The 21,223-nt window shown below is 40.6% G+C and overlaps 1 long non-coding RNA gene across 1 annotated transcript; it reads right to left on the reverse strand.

Moving 5' to 3' along the window:
• Positions 1-16,140: 16,140 nt before the first annotated feature.
• Positions 16,141-20,819, reverse strand: LOC145547756 (uncharacterized). The gene is made up of 3 exons (XR_014084069.1): positions 20,340-20,819; positions 18,461-18,849; positions 16,141-17,303 (listed from the first exon to the last, which is right to left on the reverse strand). It is a non-coding gene; the product is annotated as an uncharacterized LOC145547756 (long non-coding RNA).
• Positions 20,820-21,223: the final 404 nt, after the last annotated feature.

The raw sequence follows: 21,223 nt of genomic DNA on the forward strand, positions 1-21,223 counted from the left end.
CTTTTTTTGGCACAGACAATCATCTCAGAGTTTAAGACTCATTTAATCAAAGTTTGAGTTTATCTTGAGTAACATGTAGGAGCATCAGTCTCATTAGAAAAACACTGCGGCAGATTTAGCCACTGGCTAATTTCCTCAACGCCGATAAATCCCAACACAGAACGACGCGCTGCTGTTTCTCATCAGAAATCCATGAATTATGGTTATTTATGCAACTTTTGTTTTTATTTCACCTCATTGAGACAACAGGTATCGTTTTCAAGAGCAACCTGCTGAAATATGCAAAACAATAATATGCTAAAAGAGACTACAGTCATTTTATACAAGTGTAAAATGGTTTATTTGTAAAGCACATTTTAGAAGTTCAAAATGCTTTAAACAATAAAATCATAAGACAAAAACCGCTATTAATGTCATCAAGACCATTCATCATCAAATATAGATCAAATATATTGATCAATGTTCTGAAAGGCAAATCTACACATGTGGGGTTTAATTCTTCCAGCTGTTTTGCAGTTTTCTGGCAGTTTGTTCCAGATTAAAGCATAAAAACTGGATGCTGCTTCTCCATGTTTGGTTCTGGTTCATTACCAAACACATAAACTGAAATCAAAGACAATAGAGATAAACCATGAAGAACAGGAACAGACATCCAGTGACGCTTCTCCAATTTTCTTTAAAAATTCCCCAAACTCTTTGGTTCAGGTTGACTGCTCAGCTTTAGTTTAATACAAGTAAAAGAAAAAAAATGTCAGAAATTAACAAAAAGAAATTAAAAATGTAACAATAACTAATAGTTTAAGGTTGACGAGTCTCTAATGAGACATTTCCAAACTCGAGAATCTCCCCAAGCTGTTGATCTGCTGTTAGATAACATTTAAGTATTAATAAAAAAATATATGAAGTCTTTGGGCAAACAGAGGTCTGTGCATGTTTTCTTAAATATAAACGAATGTCATCTGCATACAATGTAATCTCAAAATCATAAAATACTTAAAGTGGCTGATTCTTGCGGCACTTTGTTATTGAGACTGAGACTCATTTAATTTTCTTCTTATTTATTTGTTCTTTGTTTTGGGTTGGATAACTACAGATTCTCCTAATGTTGTATTTACATCGGTTCTCAACATGCATGTGGCCGTTTTGATTACTTCTCCTGTTTTGCGTTCTGCTCACTGATTCAACCTGAAGCTGATCTGAGTGCTGAAGGAACAAACCGGATCCGGATCACAGCACCGTTATCACCATGTCTGACTGTTGGTCTGAAATGCTCCATTAGTTTTACTCCAGACGAAACAGCTTCCAAAATGTTCCACCTTCACCAAATGAAGAATTATCAAGATGTTATTTGATGGGTGTGAGACGCCCCATTGCTTTCTCTGCACAGTCTCTCTTTCTGTTGAAGCTTGACCTTTGACCCTAACTGAGGCAACTGAGACCTGCCGCACCTCAGATAAAACTACCTGGGCTCTTGTGACCTCCAATATGAGGCACTGATGCTCTCTTGGAGTAATTTTGGTTGGCCAGTCGATTCTCCACTGTTTTATGTTTTATTTTATTAAAACGATAACTTCCATGCAAATCTTTTTTTTTTTTTTGTAGCACAGCAGACTGACTGATAAAAAACCATTAAATATAATGACAAGCACACATGAGGATCTTTTTTATTAAGCAGTAGTGAATATTTTTGCTGATAAAAAGGAATGTGTCACAATAACACATTTTCCTGGATGATAAATTGTGCAGAAGTTATTGGAATAAATAATAATGTTGTTGTTTTGAGCTGAATAATGCATGTAATGAGTGTAATAATGCAAGAACAGATTCCCAGAGATCAATAAACTTTAAATTAAAATAAACATTTAACACTGGAACTGGAAGACATTTTAAATATCCAAAACAAATAAACAAAACAACCGAAGCAACAAATAAGATTAATGATCTCTGTAAAAAGATTGTTTTTGGTAGAAACTAAGAGATAAAAAGAGAAAAATGACAAATCATGCAAATGGAAATTATTGAGTTTAATTTATTATGTAATTGATTTATTGCTCATTGATTCAGCAAGAGGTTGTTATCCGTCACCTTTTCTATAAAACATGTTGAATTCAACTTTACCAAGCTGCTACGGCTTCCTGAGAGTTTCCCATTTGTGAGACTCTGCATCCCAAAACGTACCTCTCCCTGCCACCATCTGACCGCTGCCATTTGTGCATTGTGTGTGTCCGGCATGGCTGCTCTCGTCATTTTCCCCTTTGATTGGCCTTCACACAATGTAATCAGTGTTGCAGCTGTCTGAAAAGGCCCCTTGTGCTGCATCTGAGCAATGCCGATCACCCCGATGCGTCCACAACTTTGCTTTTAGTTCCATTCAGGCTCTGTGACAAACGGCAAACTGTCTGGTGAGCATGTGTCAAGGCACTTGATTTACTGCTTTGTTTGACTGCGCGGGCCTTTTCTGAATGTCGCCTACGTCCTCTATGGCCTTACTGTAGTGGTAAGAATTGCCATGGCCGTAAGCTTGAAATTTTAATGTACAGACAGCCTGGAAGAATTGACCCTCTGTATACGTGAGTCACTTGATGTACTTCCTAAACACAAAAGCAGACTTATTCTTTCATTTTCTGTTTTTTTGGAGCGCGGATGAAGTGATTGCCTTGACAGTCAATCGAAATCACTGTTGCACAAATTTGGCCCTCAAATGTCAAAAAGAACCACAAAAACATATCAAAATCAATTTCTTCCTTTATCCAGAGAGCGAGTGAGAGAGAGAGAGAGCGCTTAAAGGCAACACCATGTGTTTTGAGTTACACTGCCGCAGTGATGTGCCTTTAACAAGGTATAACTTGGAGTGCTGGACCCCCAAACTGTAGCCAATCCATTAGGACAAAGCTCTCTTGATCCTTTTCTTCAAATTCTCCACCATGGCTGATTAAATGTAGCCGATTTTCACGCCTGTGCTATGGAAGCCACAAGGTCTGAAAGGCCTCTGAGAGCGCGACCGCAGAGAGCCGCCACTCCAGCAGGCGGACGAGGGAGAGAGCTAATGACCAGCAGGTTTCTCCGAGTTTAGCAGCTGGGAGGTAAATGTTTTAAACTCCTCATGTAGACCAGGAAACTTCTGTCCAAAACAAAAGAAAAGCTGAATGCAGGAGAAATAAAAAGTGATCAACTGGGGAATCTGTCATCAATCCTGGAAGACAAATAAATATTTGATAAACATTCATTGTGACGTTTTGTTGCAGCAATTTTTATCACTATAAGTCAGTATCTCTGGATTTGAAACTATATTTGGAAAGTTTTCTCCAAAGAAAACTTTTTCTTTCAGCTGGTTTTGACTGAAGAATCGAAGATCAGGCGACATTTTCCATCATTGCAATAAATAGTTAGTTCTAAAAAAAACAAAGAAATGTAATAAAAAGTAATATAAATACGCTTTGTTGTCCCACAGACTGGGAGGGAAATTCAGCTGACAGGAATCAAGACGTGTAGGTTCACACAAAAAAAAACTATTAAAATATACGAAAAACAAACGCAGTAAAGAACGACAAGCTGTACAGTAAAGGCAAAATTACATTATGATGCTATGAGCAAAAAGGAATGTGATCAGGGTTTTTTTTAAATATGCATGTGTATTTATGCATTAAAAAACTCATTATGATATCTGAACAGTCAAGAAACGTCCAAATTATGACTGATTCTAATAAAAATGTTTGTGTCAGTGAGGGACGCTGCAGGTAAGCTGATAGTCCAGGAAAGGCCAAGCTCTACATTTTTACCTGTTACCATGACAACACTGTGTTGAAAGAAGCAACAAAAAGGAAAATCGGGGCAATAAATCTATTTACAGTGGACAAAGCGAGTAAAAGTCTGACAAAAAGCAAAGAAATGAAACAAAGACCTGGAAGGACCTGGGAGACGCTTCAGCTCAACATTTTTCTTTAGGAATCATTTTGTATTTTACAAACAGTTCAACAAAAATAGAATCAGTTTGTTTCTCTGAGTGAGTAAAATGCTTCAAATAGTTGAAAATATTTGGGTAATGAACCTCCAGAGAGCTAGACAAAAAAAAACTAAGTATATTTTTAGGCATGTTCAGCTCATTTCAACTTAAGAATACAAATATTTTTTTATTTCTACAATAAATGTAAATGTTGTGAATTTATTTCTCATTTTAAAGATGGACTTTTTCACTTAACGTCTAGTAAAAAATGTGTTATTTTCTGAGGAACATTGAATAAACCTCCTGAGCAGAAAGTGAACCTTTAGAAATCTGCATGACTAACATGAAGATGGACAACAAAGTGTCCAAAAATGAGGTCTGAAGTTTGACTGATGACCTCATTCATGTCTGATTTTCTGCCTGACCTGGTTTCTCCAGCTTCCCTCCGATGTTCTCACTCTCTCAGGTTCTGTCATTAAAACAATGTTCCACGTTAATCTGCTGATTGTTTCACTTCCATCTGGAGATTTTTTTTGTCTTTATGACTTTCAGCTCGTTTCCCATGAACCCTCAGCCTTTTCTGCCTTTAATATTTATTTAAAAATCCAGTTTCAAAGGGAAAAAAATAACTTCGTTACAGACAAACGAAGTAAATTTCCTTCCCTCAGATCAGTCCAAACAAAGCGTTACTTATGCATCACTTAACTCCTAATACTTGACCCTTCGGACAGCGAGCCGGCGTCCCGCTGCCTCCTCCCTCCTGCTGCAGGGTGTAAAACCTGTCCACGCCCTCCCTGGGGAGTCCTGGGAAAGGAAGGCCTCCACATCTGTCCCCTGATGGACGCAGAGACAGAAAAAATCAGAACCAAAGCATCTAATCAGCATTCTGGTTTTAAAGAGATACCGGCGGATAAACTAAACTCCTAGAAGTGAGAAGTGGAGTGAATGAATGTTGGATTTGGTTTTATTAAGTCATCCATCAGCGCCGTAACAGCCAGAGGGTTAAAGGAGGGACCCAGGCACCCCTGGAGGACAGGCGGACGGCTGCTGGAGCTGTGATCTTTACCTCCTCCCTCCTGAGAAGTCAGCAGGGAAAGTGGTTTGCCCTCCCTGTCTCCTCCTCCTCTTCATATTTCCCTCCGTTTTCCCCTGAAAGCAGCTTGTAACAGTTTTTTCTCCGCCACACTGAGACCTGGGGCTAATTTGCTCACCTCTGTAATGCCCTTTTACACTTAAAAGCCGTGTATATGTCCAGTTTTCTTTTTACAGCTCCATGCAAACCTGCTAAAAAAGCTAATTGATGTTTCCCACCAGGAGCCGCTAATTATGGTTTTGCCAAGGAGAAAACATCAAGAGCACAACTTCAGAGAAACATCAGGCACAGAAGTTAATAAAAATACACTTTTGTAACTTTTATCCAGCTTTGTGTTTTAATTAGAAACTGATTGCTAGAAGTGTATGGACACACTTATTCAATCTGACCAGTAGGACGTCGGTTTTATACAGACTGGGCTCCTGAAGGTAAGTTTGAACTCAGAGTTGTTCTGGCATTAACTAAATCAATATTTCAATATTCCAACTGTGAAAACATAACTTCAGACTTCAATTTGAATTTATCCCTAGTTTCATTTTTTTTTTTAAACAAGCTACTTTCTAAAGCAATAGAAAGTAACTGGCTGATAATGAGCTCCAGACTCACTTGCTGGTTTTTAACCAGGATTTTAGTGGAAGATTTAGTGTTTGTACCAACTAATAACTGCAGGAGGAGACGGGCGTCACGTTTCTGTTTGGTCCGATTCAGATTTCTGCCTCGGAGCACAACGTCCTGTTTTTCTGTATCTAAAACACTCCAATATTCACACATTAACAAATAATAATAAAAAAGATTAGTCTCAGTAACGTTCCAAACGGCTAATTTAAATGTGATTTAGATGTTGGACTCCATATTAGATTAATTTTATTTAGTTTCCTCAAAATTAATTTTGAGGAAAAAATTAATTAAAACTCCATTTTAACAGCATTCTGACACGTTTGATGTGGGTAAAAAAAAAAAAAACTCCTTCTGCTTCAAATCTGTGCAAACTTTCTGTATAAATAAAAATTTTGAAAATATGATGCATAAAATATTAAAACCCCTCTCATTGCAAATTTGCCACAACTTGCTAATGATTAAAGATGGGAGCAAAAAATATGAATTGTCTCCATATGAATTAGTAAAAATGAGTTTCAGTGAGGTAGGTAATCTGACCAAAGGCAGATTATAGTAACAGTTTTTTGTGTGTAATGTAAGAAATCCTGCTGGGATTTGAACACAGGGACCCCTTGTAGCACAGCAGCAGAGCTAGCAACGTTGTTAGCTCGAGCAAGAGCAAGAGCTAGCTATGTTGCTAGCTCTAGCTGCTAGAGCTAGCTAGAGCTAGCAACGTTTCTAGCCCAACATGTACTGCATTTCGCACAAACTTGCAATATAATAAAATAAAAATAAAATTACATGTTACATATCTTGATTCCCTGCTTTAAGGATGTGTGGCATAATTTTGTCACTAGTCAGATATTAATACTCAGACTTTATTGCTCAGGTAAATTGTTTTTGCCTCTTGCAGGATCATTTTAATGACTCTAAATGAAGCAAACATTTTCTATGGTCTGATTATCAGCTTTCATTTTGTTTTCATCCAGCAAATCAAAAGACCCAAACTGGTCTAATTGGACTTGACTTGGGATTCTCATAGATTGGTTTCTGTCTGTTATCATGAAGCAGAGTGATGTAAACACACTTTGACACCAGGGTGTGACAAGTGTGAGATGTTGACCCTCGTCTGTCCCCTCTCGCTCTGCAGAGGTCCCTTAACGTTAAGGTCGCAACCTGGCGGTTTTATTGGCGCTCTAAAGTCATCAGCGCTTTGGGATCGGATGAAAAGCCGCTAATGAAGTCAGTAATTGCTCCGGTTGATCAGTTTATTAGCTGCTCTGGCTGTGAGAACAGCTTTGACGTATTAAGTCGAACATGCACCGTTAGCAAAGGAGTGGCTGAATGATGCTTGGGGTGGAGAGAATTTTGTTAGAACTTCAACTAATGAAACAAGGTAATCCGTAGCGATACCTGCAGGAATTTCTTTGATTTGGTCCTGGAGCCAGTGAGTTTCCCAACTGAAGCTGTCATCCAGATATACTGTGGCGGATTTGTCATCCAGTCTCCATGCACGACCTCCAGCACAGAGGAAAGCTTTTGGTCCTTTTTGTCCGTTTCCCATTATGTATGTGACCTGTCCCCTTAAAATGCCCTGAATGAGCGAAAGGTCCTGACTCTACGCTGAGCTTCAGTATACATGTCAACTTTTTTCTTTTCACCTCACTGCAGCCGGAAGAACAACTGCAATCGACACAGAAATGAAAAGCTGATGCATGTTTGAAGCGAATTAAACGCGTTGATGTTCGGTGGTTTGGGAAGACAGTTTCCGAACACAAACAAGCTTTTTCTGCATGACCTGTCGACAAAGAAGAGGAAAACAACTGTATAAAAGCCCTCCACCCCCGTCCTCCCCCATCCTTCTCCCCTCCTCACCCACAGAGTCCTTTCTCCCGCTGACCAATGTTCAGGATTGCCCCCTCACCCCTGTGACCCCCACCGCCGCCACCACTGGACCCTTTCACTCTGCAACAAAGGCTGCCAGGGGCCGTGTTATTTGATGCACTAAAGAGCCATCCCACCCTCCCGCCCCCAGGACAATGCCCCCCCCACCGAGAGCTTTCTTCCTCTCACCTCCCTAATGACAGGTTTCATCCTCTTTGCTCGAACCCCCGGGAGGGGCAGCGGCTCCCGGCTCGGCCCGCTCTGCCAGCAGACCTTCCTCCTACCCGCTAATAAACACACTTTCACTTTCCTACAGCGGCTGCATGGATGTAGGAAGCTGTGATGGGTCCCACTCCTCTCTATATGCACTGTAAAACATACTTGAGTTTTACGCTTTAAGTCAAATAAATTTGGCAGGTTTTAGATTTTGAACCTAAATGTTTGAGTTTGTGGAAGATAAACTTTCAGTAGCAAGTTTTGTTCACTTTTTTATTCATTTTGTCCAAAGTAGAATAAACTAGAGTTTGTAGGTTAGCACTTAAAAAAACTGAAAGAAGAAAAAGACAAGAGTGGGAACTATTTCCCAGAATGCTTAGCGGCATGTTTTTGTATCCTGACATGGAAGAGTGTTACCTTGATCTGACTCTTGTTTTATTAAGGAAAATATTCATTTTAATGTTCGCAAATCTTGAGGATAATGTTCTACAAAACTAAATGTTTTTGAGATGAATTCATTGTGATGTTTAACTAAATTCATTATAAAATCAGAAATTTTGTTCATGCATGAATTTAAATTATTCCAAAGTAAAATAAGTTGTTATTTTAGCTTTTTAATGTGAGTGAAAGCAGTAGAGAAATATGTGCTCTTTAACTGGGGGAGACCAGTTGATTTTGCATATTGTGAAATAATTATTTGGTTTAAATTTCAACATTAAGTTAATATTAATGCTTTCAGGTAAAGCGTTAATACACGAAAGCATTAATTAATTAAATTTAATTTATCTTAATTCAAGATTAATGAAATTTATAAGTTTGGACAAATTGTCTCTTGTTGTTAAATCAACTTCATGAACTTTTGTTTCTGAGTTAAAACCAAAACGATGCTCTTGTTGATTTAAATTGCTTTTTTAAGGCAGCAGGTGGACTTTTATTTTCAAAGTTAAACCACCTTAAATGTTTTACAGTGCACCACTCATCTAAATAAAACCAAGGTCCGTATAATAGTTACAGTTTAGTTACATTTTATCTCTGTGGACAGTTAAAAACAACAAACTGCATCCACCAGGTGACTCCAACACAGACTCTAAACCAGTGGCTCTTAACCTGGGTTCGTTCGAACCCCAGGGGTTCGGCGGAGCCTCTGCCCCGCAGGTAAAGACACACCTGTGTAAAGTCGTGATGACACCCCGCTTTGCCATCGCTTGCTGCAGAGGATCACGTTGCATTGTTTAGCCAATCAGAGGATCACGTTGCATTGTTTAGCCAATCAGAGGATCATGTTACATTGCTTAGCCAATCAGAGGGTCACGTTACATTGCTTAGCCAATCAGAGGGTCACGTTACATTGCTTAGCCAATCAGAGGATCACGTTACATTGCTTAGCCAATCAGAGGGTCACGTTACATTGCTTAGCCAATCAGAGGATCACGTTACATTGTTTAGCCAATCAGAGGATCACGTTACATTGCTTAGCCAAACAGAGCTGCAGAGGAGCCCTGATTGAAGGAGCTCCACTCTCAGCATGGATTTGAACTTGTGTCTTTAATTTCTTCAGCAAAACTCACAGTTTTTACCAAATCCTATAGTCTAAATCTGCTCCTTAGTCGCATCTTTTCAGGGTTGGTACTGCCTCTAGTGGCGTGGGGGTGGTAACACAGCAAATATAATTACATTACTGAATCAGAATATCGCAAAGTATTTTGTGTGCTGGAATAAGAAGGGTTTGGTGAATGCGTATATGCAACTCCGGGGTTCGGTACCTCAAAAAAGGTTAAGAACCACTGCTCTAAACGTTTCACCTCATTCCAACTCAAACCTAAAAGTTCATCTTGGTGTGACGGATAAAACGCAACCCGTGATCTGGACTTGATTCCAGGTTGATTCGTTGACCTTCCTGTACCTGAGAGGTCATGAAATACTTCCAAAACACAACCAGTCCTGCAAAGTCAAACTTCAGGCAAAGAAACGTCAAAACTATGCTGGACCTTCGTCAGTGACGGCCACCTCTCTGTCATCACATACAAGTGGTCACTGACAGGTTCAAAGAAGTTCCTGGTCGCTCATTACTCAGGGCTGCAGCCCAACCTCAGCGTGAACCGCTGTCTCTGCAGCTTTATGTCTTTCTCAGTCATAAAACTGCATCATCAGCAAAGAAAGTAGTTCATTATACTCAGTTTCTCAATGATTTTCAGTGTGACTAAACAGTAGCAAAGAAAGTTGGTCATTCTCACTCTGCAGATCTATAAAAGACACAAGAAACTTCCTTCCCTCTATTCACAGCTGCAGCGTTCGCTTCCTAATTCATCCTGGTCCCATGACTGGGAGTCATGATCCTGTTCTAATCCTGAGTGATTATTTCCTTTGTTGAGTGTTGCACAGATTTTATCCTGTGAACTTAGGAGGGTCTAAATTTACAGCACAGGGTGAGATCATGCAGCATCGAGAAATGAAACTAAGTCAGCCACACATTTGACTTTAACAGTCAAAATCAGGCAAAATTTTGATGTTGCTGCAATTATTTTTAAAGCTCAGAACTGATCAATCAGATTTTAGTAACTTCTGATCAATCATTGACTATTGAAGATAAGAGTGATTAATGAACCAATGGGTTTTTTTTAGCACCTAAACATGCTAAATGTTTTTACTGATTGTGCTTGGAAACCAAAACGAGGACGGAAACTCTGCAGGTACCTGCAGCAAAGTCACATTTCACCAAAACCCACAGAAGTAGTGAATAACATGGAAACAGACGTACAGTTTGAAAAATTGATTGACCTCTAAGGAAATGCTAATCAAATTATTCAATTATTTAAATGGACAAAACTAAATAACTTTTCTCTGACACATTCCAGTCAATAAATTCTGGTCAGATTCAAACTTTCCTCTTCAGAATCCAAACTTTTGGTTCAAAATACCTAAAATGATTCATTATCTAAGCAGAACATAACATCCCATTTCCAATTTGCAAAATAAATCACCTGCACTTTTACCAAAGTTTCCAGCTTTTCCTGATTTAATGTTATGTTTCAGTGATTAACGTCTGAACAGGTGAAACACCCTAAAACCAACAAGAGTTAACACGACGGGCACCAGCGCTTGTATTAGTGATGCCATTTGAGCCTTTGAGGTGCCGTGGTTAGTGTTTACCAGAGGTGGGTGGGTGTGGGTGGGTGTGGGTGGGTGTGGGAGGGTGTGGGTGGGTGTGGGAGGGTCGCTGGGGGGCGCTGAGGTGGAGCGAGGGCGAGAAAGGAGAGGTGACGTGAAGTCGACAGGGTGTGACAGGAATGTGCACAAAGAGCACAATTCAAGAAGTTTGGTGAGATTTGTCTCATTTATCAGTCAGATTCTCACCAAAGATCCAAAAAATTACATCATTGGTCGATTTTCATCCAGTATTTTATGTCGTTTAAAATGCTGAAGTACTTGAAAGTTGTTAATTCCTTAAATTTGACTAAACAAATCTTTTTTTTTTCCATGAAGATGACTGATCTTTGTGTAGTTTCTGTCTAGATTCAGTAAACCAAAACCTTTAGGCTTTGGTTTACTCTACCCTAAATGATTTGAGTTTTTAAGAAACATTTTGGAAAATCTGGAAACTTTTATTAAGAGATGTTTATTAATCAAGTTGTTCATAAACAGTAAATATTAAATTCGGCTGCTGGTAACATTATCAACTGCAACCGAACAATAAATGCAACATCCAAACTGATTCCTGAAACTTTAAATTAATTTACTTCCTATAATATGCAGGATGTTCAGCCGTATAGAGTTAGTCTCCACAAAGAGTCTCTTCAGCTTGACTTCAATAAATGATCACTTATAAGTGTAAATGCATCATATTGGAAATTTAATCATTATATTACTGCTTCCCCATGTGGGACCTTTAGCATCATGGGTCATATGTGCATCAGTTGTGGCATCAACTGCAGTAAAACAGCGTCCAGAATGATGAATATTGATGTGGGAACATTGTCGTCCTAATTAGCCATCACATCAAATATATTGGGGTTTTTTTTTCCAAAGTAAAAGTATTAAAATATGCATGCAGGTTTATCCATATTTCATTGTGGATTTTCCATTGATGTCTCATTGTTGTGGCCTTTTCTGGACCGTCTTGGTTGTTGTGAAGTCGACTTCTCTGATTCTTAGCTGCAGTTTTTTTGATGCAAAGCGACGACGGCTTTCCTTTGGAGGTAATCACGACACAAGAAAACAATCATTTCCAGCACAAACGTCTCGTTTACAGCAATCAGCCATAAAGACATTGAGTGATTTCAGCTGGATGCTCTCACTGCTTCACATGTGCTGATTGTAAAACTGTCCTGAAGTGAAGCAGTTTGGGTACATTTACAGTAACATCTTTTTTATATCTATCTGAGAAGGACTTTCATAGACTAAATCATATGTTTCACTCATGCAGATTAAGACGTGATTAGCTGATATTCTGTATTTAAAAGTTGGAGCTTTTCAAACCCCAAATTTGCATTTCAGATGCTTTTACATCTTAATCATGAATTTTCCAGCACCACACATGGCCGCCATGCAGCAGTGCACCAAACACTGACAACCTGTCCGGAGATCCTCCCTGGGGGGTCAGAGCAGTGGGAGGGGGGCAGGGATTTCACGCTTGACCTTCCCCTCACAGCTTTGTGAGCCCCTTCACTCCCGCCTTGATTCTCTTGACCTACTTGGTCATCCTGGAGCAAGCCACTTATAATACCTCCATCTCAGCCAGCAGCACGCCCATCACCACATCTGCACGGCTCCTCCCCTTTGACTGTGACTGCTGCAAAAGTTTACAGATAAAGAGTTAATCCCTTTGTGTCATAAATTCGTGCTGACCCCTCGTAGAAACCGGCAGAAATACATCTGCCCAGGTTGTAAATCCTTTTTACTTGATTTTTAATCCAAATCTCTTTGAGTCGGCCGTATGATTTTACAGGGCAGGAGGGCTGCAAAGCTCAAATCGGCTCATAAAGATGGCCGCCTCTGTAGGAACAGTGGAATAAAGTTGGGTGACGGAGCAGTTTGTTGACTTCAGTGTTATGGAAGTTCAACATTCAGTGGCCTAAGTGAATGACCAGCTGGGTGTAGCAGAGCAGATTTAGTTGGAAATGATGGTTCAGCTGTTGCCATCTTTTAGCTCAGAGACAGGATACATCTCAAATATTCATTTTAAAGTTGTACCACCTCTGAAGGTGGCCTTCATGCTTCCTTGTACAGGTTAGGATAGGTCTATGGGCTATACAAAATATATTTATTACAGTTTTTACACAAAATCATTCTTGGATAATGACATCTTAGTCTGGTCAGTTCTGCCTGTTTTGAGCTCCTTTCAGAATTAGCTATTTTGAGGCCTCCTGTCACTTTAAATCCAAATAAGCTCCTGCAGGCCACGCACCCCCAACTCAACAGTTACAGTCACACATGAAAATGGCTGAAAACATCTTTGAAAAGCATTAGTAGAGCCTCCTGCGAAAACCAACAAGAATGCAGCAAGTGGTTTCTGGAGGGAAAGTCAGCAATAAAACACTGTTTTCCAGCAGCCATTGTGCAACACAAACAGCGGGAAATCCAGCTGACCAAGCATGCTGGAGCTTCACTTGGGTTGCTAGGTAACAAGGCTGGGCTGCCTGGGGTTGCTAGGTAACAGCGTAGAGCACACTGAATGTGACTTAATAGCTGGGAGATATTTGAAATGGCAACAAATATCAGACAACATAAAACAACTTATTACCAAAAGAGCTGGGCGTCTTTTTAGAAGCAGTACAGACCTTTAGTAAGTTCTTACCACTGTCAATCATGCTCATGTACACGCTGCTCACACCCTCCCCATACAGCATATTCAAACCCACTTTTGCTGTTTTGCTGCAGTTGCGAAAAACATGAGAGAAACAAGCTAATACAGGAAAACTGTTTAATGCTAACTAGCCTACGGGTTCACAGCAGGCTCTGCTGTGGTGGAGGAGCTGCAGCGCAGCGAGAGCAAAGGGGAAGAGTGTGAGCATGAGTGTGTACACAAGGATTATTGATAGCGCTAAGATCCTCCTACTGGCTCCGATTGGTTATTTCTGTGAATTTCTGCAGATGGCAGTAGGACCACTGGATGAAGGCAGAGGAGTTTTATGTTCTTCACACATTATCTGTCTCATATTATCCTGTAGTAACAGTTTTAGCTAAACTTCCATCCATCCATCCATTTTCTTTCACCCTTGTCCCTCAGTGGGGTCGGGAGGGTTGCTGGTGCCCATCTCCAGCTAACGTTCCGGGCGAGAGGCGGGGTCACCCTGGACAGGTCGCCAGTCTGTCGCAGGGCAACACAGAGACACACAACCATGCACACACACTCACACCTAGGGGCAATTTAGACAGACCAATTAACCTGACAGTCATGTTTTTGGACTGTGGGAAGAAACCGGAGTACCCGGAGAAAACCCATGCATGCACAGGGAGAACATGCAAACTCCATGCAGAAAGACCCTGGCCGGGAATTGAACCCAGAATCTTCTGGCTGCAAGGCAACAGTTCTACCAACTGCGCCACTGTGCAGCTAAACTTTTTTTTTTTTTAAACATTTTTCATAAAAAGCTTTAAGGTGGCCGAACGGTATGAATCTGAAGGATGAAACTCCAGTCTGTAAACTCTGAGGCAGAGCTGCAGGTTTCCTCCAGATGAACACCCAGGATCTTCTGTTTTCCTGTTTCCTGCTGGAGCGACGGTCCATCCAGCACCCAGGACCCGTTTCTCCCCCCAGAAAGCAGCACTTGAGGCCTCCTGTCTCACACTGCAGCGCTGGCGATGGCTGGGAACCCTTTTGTACTCCGATGAGAGCAAACAAAGACATGCATGTGCAGAAGCAGAAATAAAAGGAGGGGAGGATAGAGGAGGGGGGATGTTTGGTAAACAGCGTGAAAGCCGAAGGGAGCGGCCGACGCCAGATGAGAGGAAGAGGGGAAGTGAAGGAGAGGGAAATTGCATGTCACAATCCGAAGACGGGCTGATCACAGAGGAAGGGGGGGGGGGAGGGGGGTCACACCTGGCACTGAACAAACACGTGTGTGTGTGCATAGACACACAGCTGGAGCTGGAGCTCAGAGCTGATCTCACTCATCCATGTGATTATTGATAAAAGCATCACTCCATTCCTTAGCAGCACTCTGAGCTCTTCATCCTCTATTATATGGATATGAGGGTCAAACCCAAAGATGACAAAGTCCTCATATCAAAGACCAAACTCTCCCAGTTGACCCAGCGCTCCCAGTTGACCCTGTTGTTTTATTTGAGTCCAAATAACTCCCATAATTAAAGCTCCTTCCTATTATTTTTCCCTCCTCTCATCTGTAAAGAGCCGGGCCTTCAAACTGCTAATAAAATAAACTGAAGGGGCCCCGGCTCTTTATTTGTATGAGTGTGAAAAGCGTGTGGGAGAAGAAGGCTAGGCACAGAGAGAGGGAGGAGAGGGGAGGATTGAGGTTTAAGGTTCAGAGGGGGGGTAAAAGAAACAGAGGTCAGCGGAAAACAAAGAAGCGCGAGACCTGGAGGTCAAGCTGCCTGGTGTCAGAGTCAGCGGCCCGGCGATGCTGCGGCCCAATGGCCCCGCTTGTATAATCGCCGGGGTCCGTTTTGTCCACCAGGGTAGGATAGAATATATCACGGCGCTGCTGACAGATGAACAATAGATCACGCTCTGTGGAAGTCAGAGCGGAGCCTTCGGACGTCCTTTGACTCGGCCAGTACATCTGGAAGAGACCAGATTAACCCCGCGTTTACTGGCCTCGCTCATGGCTGACCTCTCTGGCCTGAACAGAAGTCCCAACAATATCATTTATGGGTTTCATAAAGGATGGAGCGAGTCTGAGTGAATCATCCTCTTAGGAGGAAGTGGGAGGAAATCAGCTAAATAAAATAAAGGTGCTGCAAGTTTAAGGATTACCAAAAGGGGAGAGCTTAGCGTGAAAAAACAAAAACATCCTGCAGTTTCATATTTCACACTTTATGTTTGCACTCAAGGACAGTATAAAACAATGCATGATGCTTTTATCAATTAGTCGCTGCATTTTTGTGCTGTGATACATTAGTTATGCTAATTATCTGGTTCTCTAAGGCAACAAAGCGAAGCATTCAGGACCCCTGATCTCTAATATTTGGGGAACATTGAGGTTTCTCAATGAGGAGAGAAAGGTGGACCAAACCAGAACTTTATGTCAACGTATCACATCAGTAAGGCACAAAGCTCATTGTGTGTCCAGCTTAAAGATTCACCTGAAACAACATCAAGCTGAATGTAAACATCACAGAAGTCCAAATCCAGCCGCCTGCAGCATTCAGCTGGTTCAAAACGCTGCACAGCATGTGGGAAAGAAAACGGCTCTGGTGCTTTTCCTGAGGGCCGACCCAAACACTGACCCAAACAGACGCAGATCAGCTTACGGTTCTGTGTCTTGGCCAGAGGAACATCAGCATAAAGAAGCTGCAATCAAACCTTCTGATTGCAAGGCGATTACTGTAACCCACTGAGGTTCACTGGATTCACATCAACAACTCCAAAGTGACTTCAACCTTTTTTATTTCTAAATGTCTGAACCTAAACAACATGACCCCTTTTCAGCCGTTTAGTCTGATCATCCGTCCATCAATCAATCAATCAATCAAATTTTATTTGTATAGCACATTTCAGCAGCAAGGCATTTCAAAGTGCTTTACATAATTAAAATAAAAATAGAAATAATCAGTGAGAAAGAGAGAGATTAAAAATAAATAAATAAAAATAAAAAAAACAATAAAAACATTACATCATTAAAACGTCGAAAAGAAAGAAGAAGAAATTAAAAACATTAAAGACATAAAAACATCAAAGACATCAAAACCCGCACTATAACCCTAATTTAGCCATAAGCAACTCTAAACAGGTGGGTTTTAAGTTGAGATTTAAAGGCACTCAGTGTTTCAGCTGTTTTACAGTTTTCTGGAAGTTTGTTCCAAATTTGTGGTGCATAGAAACTGAATGCTGCTTCTCCTCGTCTGGTTCTGGTTCTGGGGATGCAGAGCAGAACCAGATCCAGAAGATCTGAGGGGTCTAGACGGTTGGTACAGTAATAACAGATCTTTAAGGTATTGTGGTGCTAAACCATTCAGTGATTTATAAACTAACATCAGTATTTTAAAGTCTATTCTTTGAGCTACAGGGAGCCAGTGTAGGGACTTTAAACCTGGTGTTATGTCTCTATCTTCCTGGTTTTAGTCAGAACCCGAGCAGCAGCATCTGGATCAGCTGCAGCTATTTGATTGATTTATTAGTCAGACCTGTGAAGACGCTGTTGCAGTAATCAATGCGGCTAAAGATAAACGCATTGATGAGTTTGTCTAGATCGCGCTGAGACATCAGTCCTCTAATCCTATGTTCTTCAGGTGATAGAAGGCCGACTTTGTGACTGTCTTAATGTGGCTCTGAAGGTTCAGGTCAGAGGTCATCACTACTCCCAGGTTTCGGGCTGATCGCTGGTTTTTAGTTGTAATAACTGAAGCTGTCGACTCTTCCTGCGTCTCTTCATTACAGAACGAAACAAACTGTGAAGAGGATATTTTGAAAACGTGTTATTTTTCTCATCTTTGAATCATGTTATAATGTTTTTCCCTCATCAAAAACAAGCTGGAAATGATTGGAGGTTCTTAAAGAGACAGAGGCCAATTTCAAGGCGTCAGATATGCTATGATGCAAAGTTAATTTTTTATATATATATTTCACTGTGCTAAAGAATAGCATAGTGTGCAACTTCCAAGAAAATACACAAAACCACCCCTTTTAAAATCGAACCGTGACATTTTACTCCTAGTCAGGAGTCTGAGACTTTACAAAATAAAAACATAGTTGCAGAGATTAACTTTCCAAACCAATAAGATCTAAAAATAATCTTTTTTTTGTTGTTGAAATCTGAATTTGGTTAATCTACAGCCCTACTTCTTATTTATCACTGGTGCTAGCTATAAAGAGATTTTTGTTAATCTCTTCAAACTTTCTCATCTTTGTGGTAATAATCCATTTGAAGCTACACAGTAAGTTACAAACTTCCTAAGTTTTGTATTTCTACATCCCCTCTGAGCTCATCTTGGCCAGGAAACTCATAAATTAGATTTTACATTGAAGAGTCTTTTAGAGAATAAAGTAAAACTGGGACACAACAGGTGCAAAAGGACACCATGACCGACATTAAAAGCAGATGGTATCAGTTGTTTGACTTTATTCAAGGCTCAGCCAGTAAATTTGACCCATAACAATCCTGCGTCTGCATTAACAAACATTTTGTGGACGTTTCTGAGTGTTGCTTTGTCTCTATGGATATTATGAGATTTTCAGGGTTCTCAGATCCTCAGAAATATTCTAAACACCGATGTTTAAATAACTTACAACCTCTGGACTCAAAACATGAGGGCTGAGCAACGCCGAGGAGGAAAAGTGATAATGTGAAATGGTGATATGATAATAGCTTCAGGCTGTGGTGGAGATATAAACATGATCTGAAGGGCGTTTGAGCTCATCGGGGGGGTTAAGTGGATCTAATCCTCCTGAAGAACCAGGGCTATTGAAAGAAATGAAGGAAAAGAAAACTATCTGTTTAGGTTCAGTCATGGGTAACACTGAGAAGATTTGAAAGAATTACACAGAGCGATGCCACATGGAACAGCTTGGCTAAACTTAGATGTTACTTGAGTAGAAAAGAAGTTACCAGAAAGCTTGGAGTTCAGGAGAGTCGGCCAAGATGTGCAAACTGAGCCCAGAGTAGCAGAGAAGCTGCTGTGACTGACAGCGAGGGAGGACGAAGGACACGCTGCAGGAATGAGGCACAGGTTCAAAGCTCGTAATCACAACGCTGCGGAGCAAAAAGGTTGAAAGAAGAAGCCTTGAAAGAGACTTATCTGTGACCTATCTGTCCTGACATGCACACTCAGAGCCCTGGAGGGGAGCGAACAGGAGCTGCATGACGAACGCAGGGCTCAGGGCTCAGGGCTCTGGGCTCTGGGCCTTGGCCTGTGCTGCTCTCTGGCCCAGAAACCAGTCCATCCAGACTCCCTCACACCCTGAGGAAAAACTCCCAGGACTTCCAGCTGTGATCGACTGATTGGGAGAAAGAAAATCACAGTAACAAGAAAGGCAGTTGCAGCAATACAGATGTCACTTTCTCCATTCATTTATCATCTCATGTGTCAGCAGATTTGTCAGCGATGTCTCATTAGTTCAATCACACCTTTAACAACATATCAAGCTTTTTATTGATTTGATTCATTTATTTCATACATTTCACCAAGAGAGAAAACAAAAGACATGCAAATACGTCACTTATTTGATGACTATGTGCCTGAAAAGCAGCAAAAAGAAGTTTTGATTCCCAAAATAAACCCGGTGAGTTAGAGATGACTGTGTAAAGCAGCAGCAGTAGTTCAAAATACAGTGACGTCACTGTACAGAGATTTGTCCAAACTGGATGAGCAGTCGGGTTTAAAAGGTGAGCATAACTTTAAATTCTTACATTTTCAAACAAGCAAACACATTGTTAACACTAAGTACTCTGCTACAGGAAGACAAATCAATCAAATTTGTTATAAAGTTCAGGATTTGCAGGTCAGTATTTACATGTTTTTTTGTGGAATATAATTATACAAGGGAAATTTGTCCTTTTCAGGATTTATTTGTAGATATTTAAAATATTCTGGAGAAAATGAAACCTGGGAAGCTGACTGCTTCCTGACACACTGATCAAAGATCATCATTGATTTATTGGGATTGACTGTAACCAAGAATGGAGATGAGAAGACTGTAGATGTTAGCATGTGCGCTAATGCTAAGCCAGTTTCCACAGCGCGTATTAATGCATATCAAGGCATATTTGACATAGGAACTTTTAAAAACACAGTTATAAGAGTCATTCATTTGGTTTTAGCTGCTCCAAGCCCCAGTGAATACATGGGTCTGCTGTACTTAGCACCCGGCTAGTAGCTATTAGCAGTGCATGCTAACACCAAGATAGCTTTGAGAAACACAGATAAAATAATGTTTACTTTCATTGATGTAAAGTTTTAAAGGCAGGGCGGCCATATTGGATTTACGATCATCCACTTTCCAGATTAAAATTCTAACTTTACTGTTTATTTTTCAAAATTTAACCTTTCAAATCTCCACTTCCGGTTTAGTTATGAGTATTTTTAGAGAGGGTTTTAAGTACTCTGGATTTTAGCTATTTGCGTTGTTATATTAATCTTAACTCTTGTATAATTTTAGCTTAATAACTTTGATTATCTACATTTTAATCAGCTGATGTTGATTCGGACGTATGAAAGCGGATTTCCTGTTTTGTTTCTTTATGCTTCCTCTCATATCCAGAAGGTTCTGGACCCCCAGATTAACTGTTTCAGAACCAGAACATTATCATCTGTAGCTGCGGCTCTGATCTCGGTGTTTCCAGCTGAGCTGTGATCCTTTCAGTGAGAAACAATTAAAAGCGCCTAACTGCCCCGCGCCTTGCTGCCATGTCGCCGTCGTGCATCAGAGCCGCGTGACTGATTTTCTCACACGTACAGCACACCTGGGAGATTTACCCTAATGAATACCTGATGTGCTGAAGCAGTTAATTCCGCCTATAAAATTCCTCCCTTCCTCCTTCCTGTGAGCCGCGGCTGCTGTTTATCAAACGAGGTAACGTCCTGTCATGTGACCTCCCCCCTCCCTCCATCTCACTCCCACCTGTGTGGACTTCTCCTTTAATCCCCTCTTCTACCCCCAACCTCATTTTTTTTTTATTTTGCTCCGTGCTTTGAACACTTAGACTACTGAGTGTAACTAATTCTCCCACACAAGGATATTGTCTTTCCTCTATCTCTGCTTTTGTCCCGCTCTTTCAAGGCTGCTATTCACTGATTTCATTAGTCAGCTGTGTGGTGGGCTGGGGGGCGGAGGGGTGCAGGCAGAGGGGCTTTCCAATTAAAGGGCTTTAATAGCCTATTACCATCACCTCAGGTTTAACTCAACTGTTTCTAAAACATGAAACCAGCTGAAGATTAATTGTCAGAGCTGCGTGGGAGAAGCTCACAGAGTCTCTGATGATAAATATGAATTTTAGTTTTAGTTTTAGTGATTTTCTGAATTGCAAATTGCTGCTTTTGTCTGTTAGTAAGATAAAGGTGGGTTTAATTTAGGGGTGTCCAAACTTCTTTTCAAGTCAGCTCAAAAGTGGGCCAAGAAAATATAAGTTTCAGAAACTAAAATCACCCAATATGTTGTTTTTAGTTTTTTTTTTTTATCTACTCAACAATAAATTGGAATTTTTATTTTTAAAAATAGAGTAATGAGAAATAATTTTTAAAACAGGGATTGTAGATCCAAAGCTACAAATGGTTTTTGCACATTTTTCTTGTTAAATCAAAGGCGTCCAGTTTGCTTGTCAGAAAATGCGGTCAGGATCCAAGTGGGTCTTCATTTGAAAACACCAGCTGCG

Source organism: Poecilia reticulata, chromosome 16 (assembly GCF_904066995.2).
Source record: "Poecilia reticulata chromosome 16, P_reticulata-male-v2, whole genome shotgun sequence".
Classification (NCBI taxonomy): domain Eukaryota; kingdom Metazoa; phylum Chordata; class Actinopteri; order Cyprinodontiformes; family Poeciliidae; genus Poecilia; species Poecilia reticulata.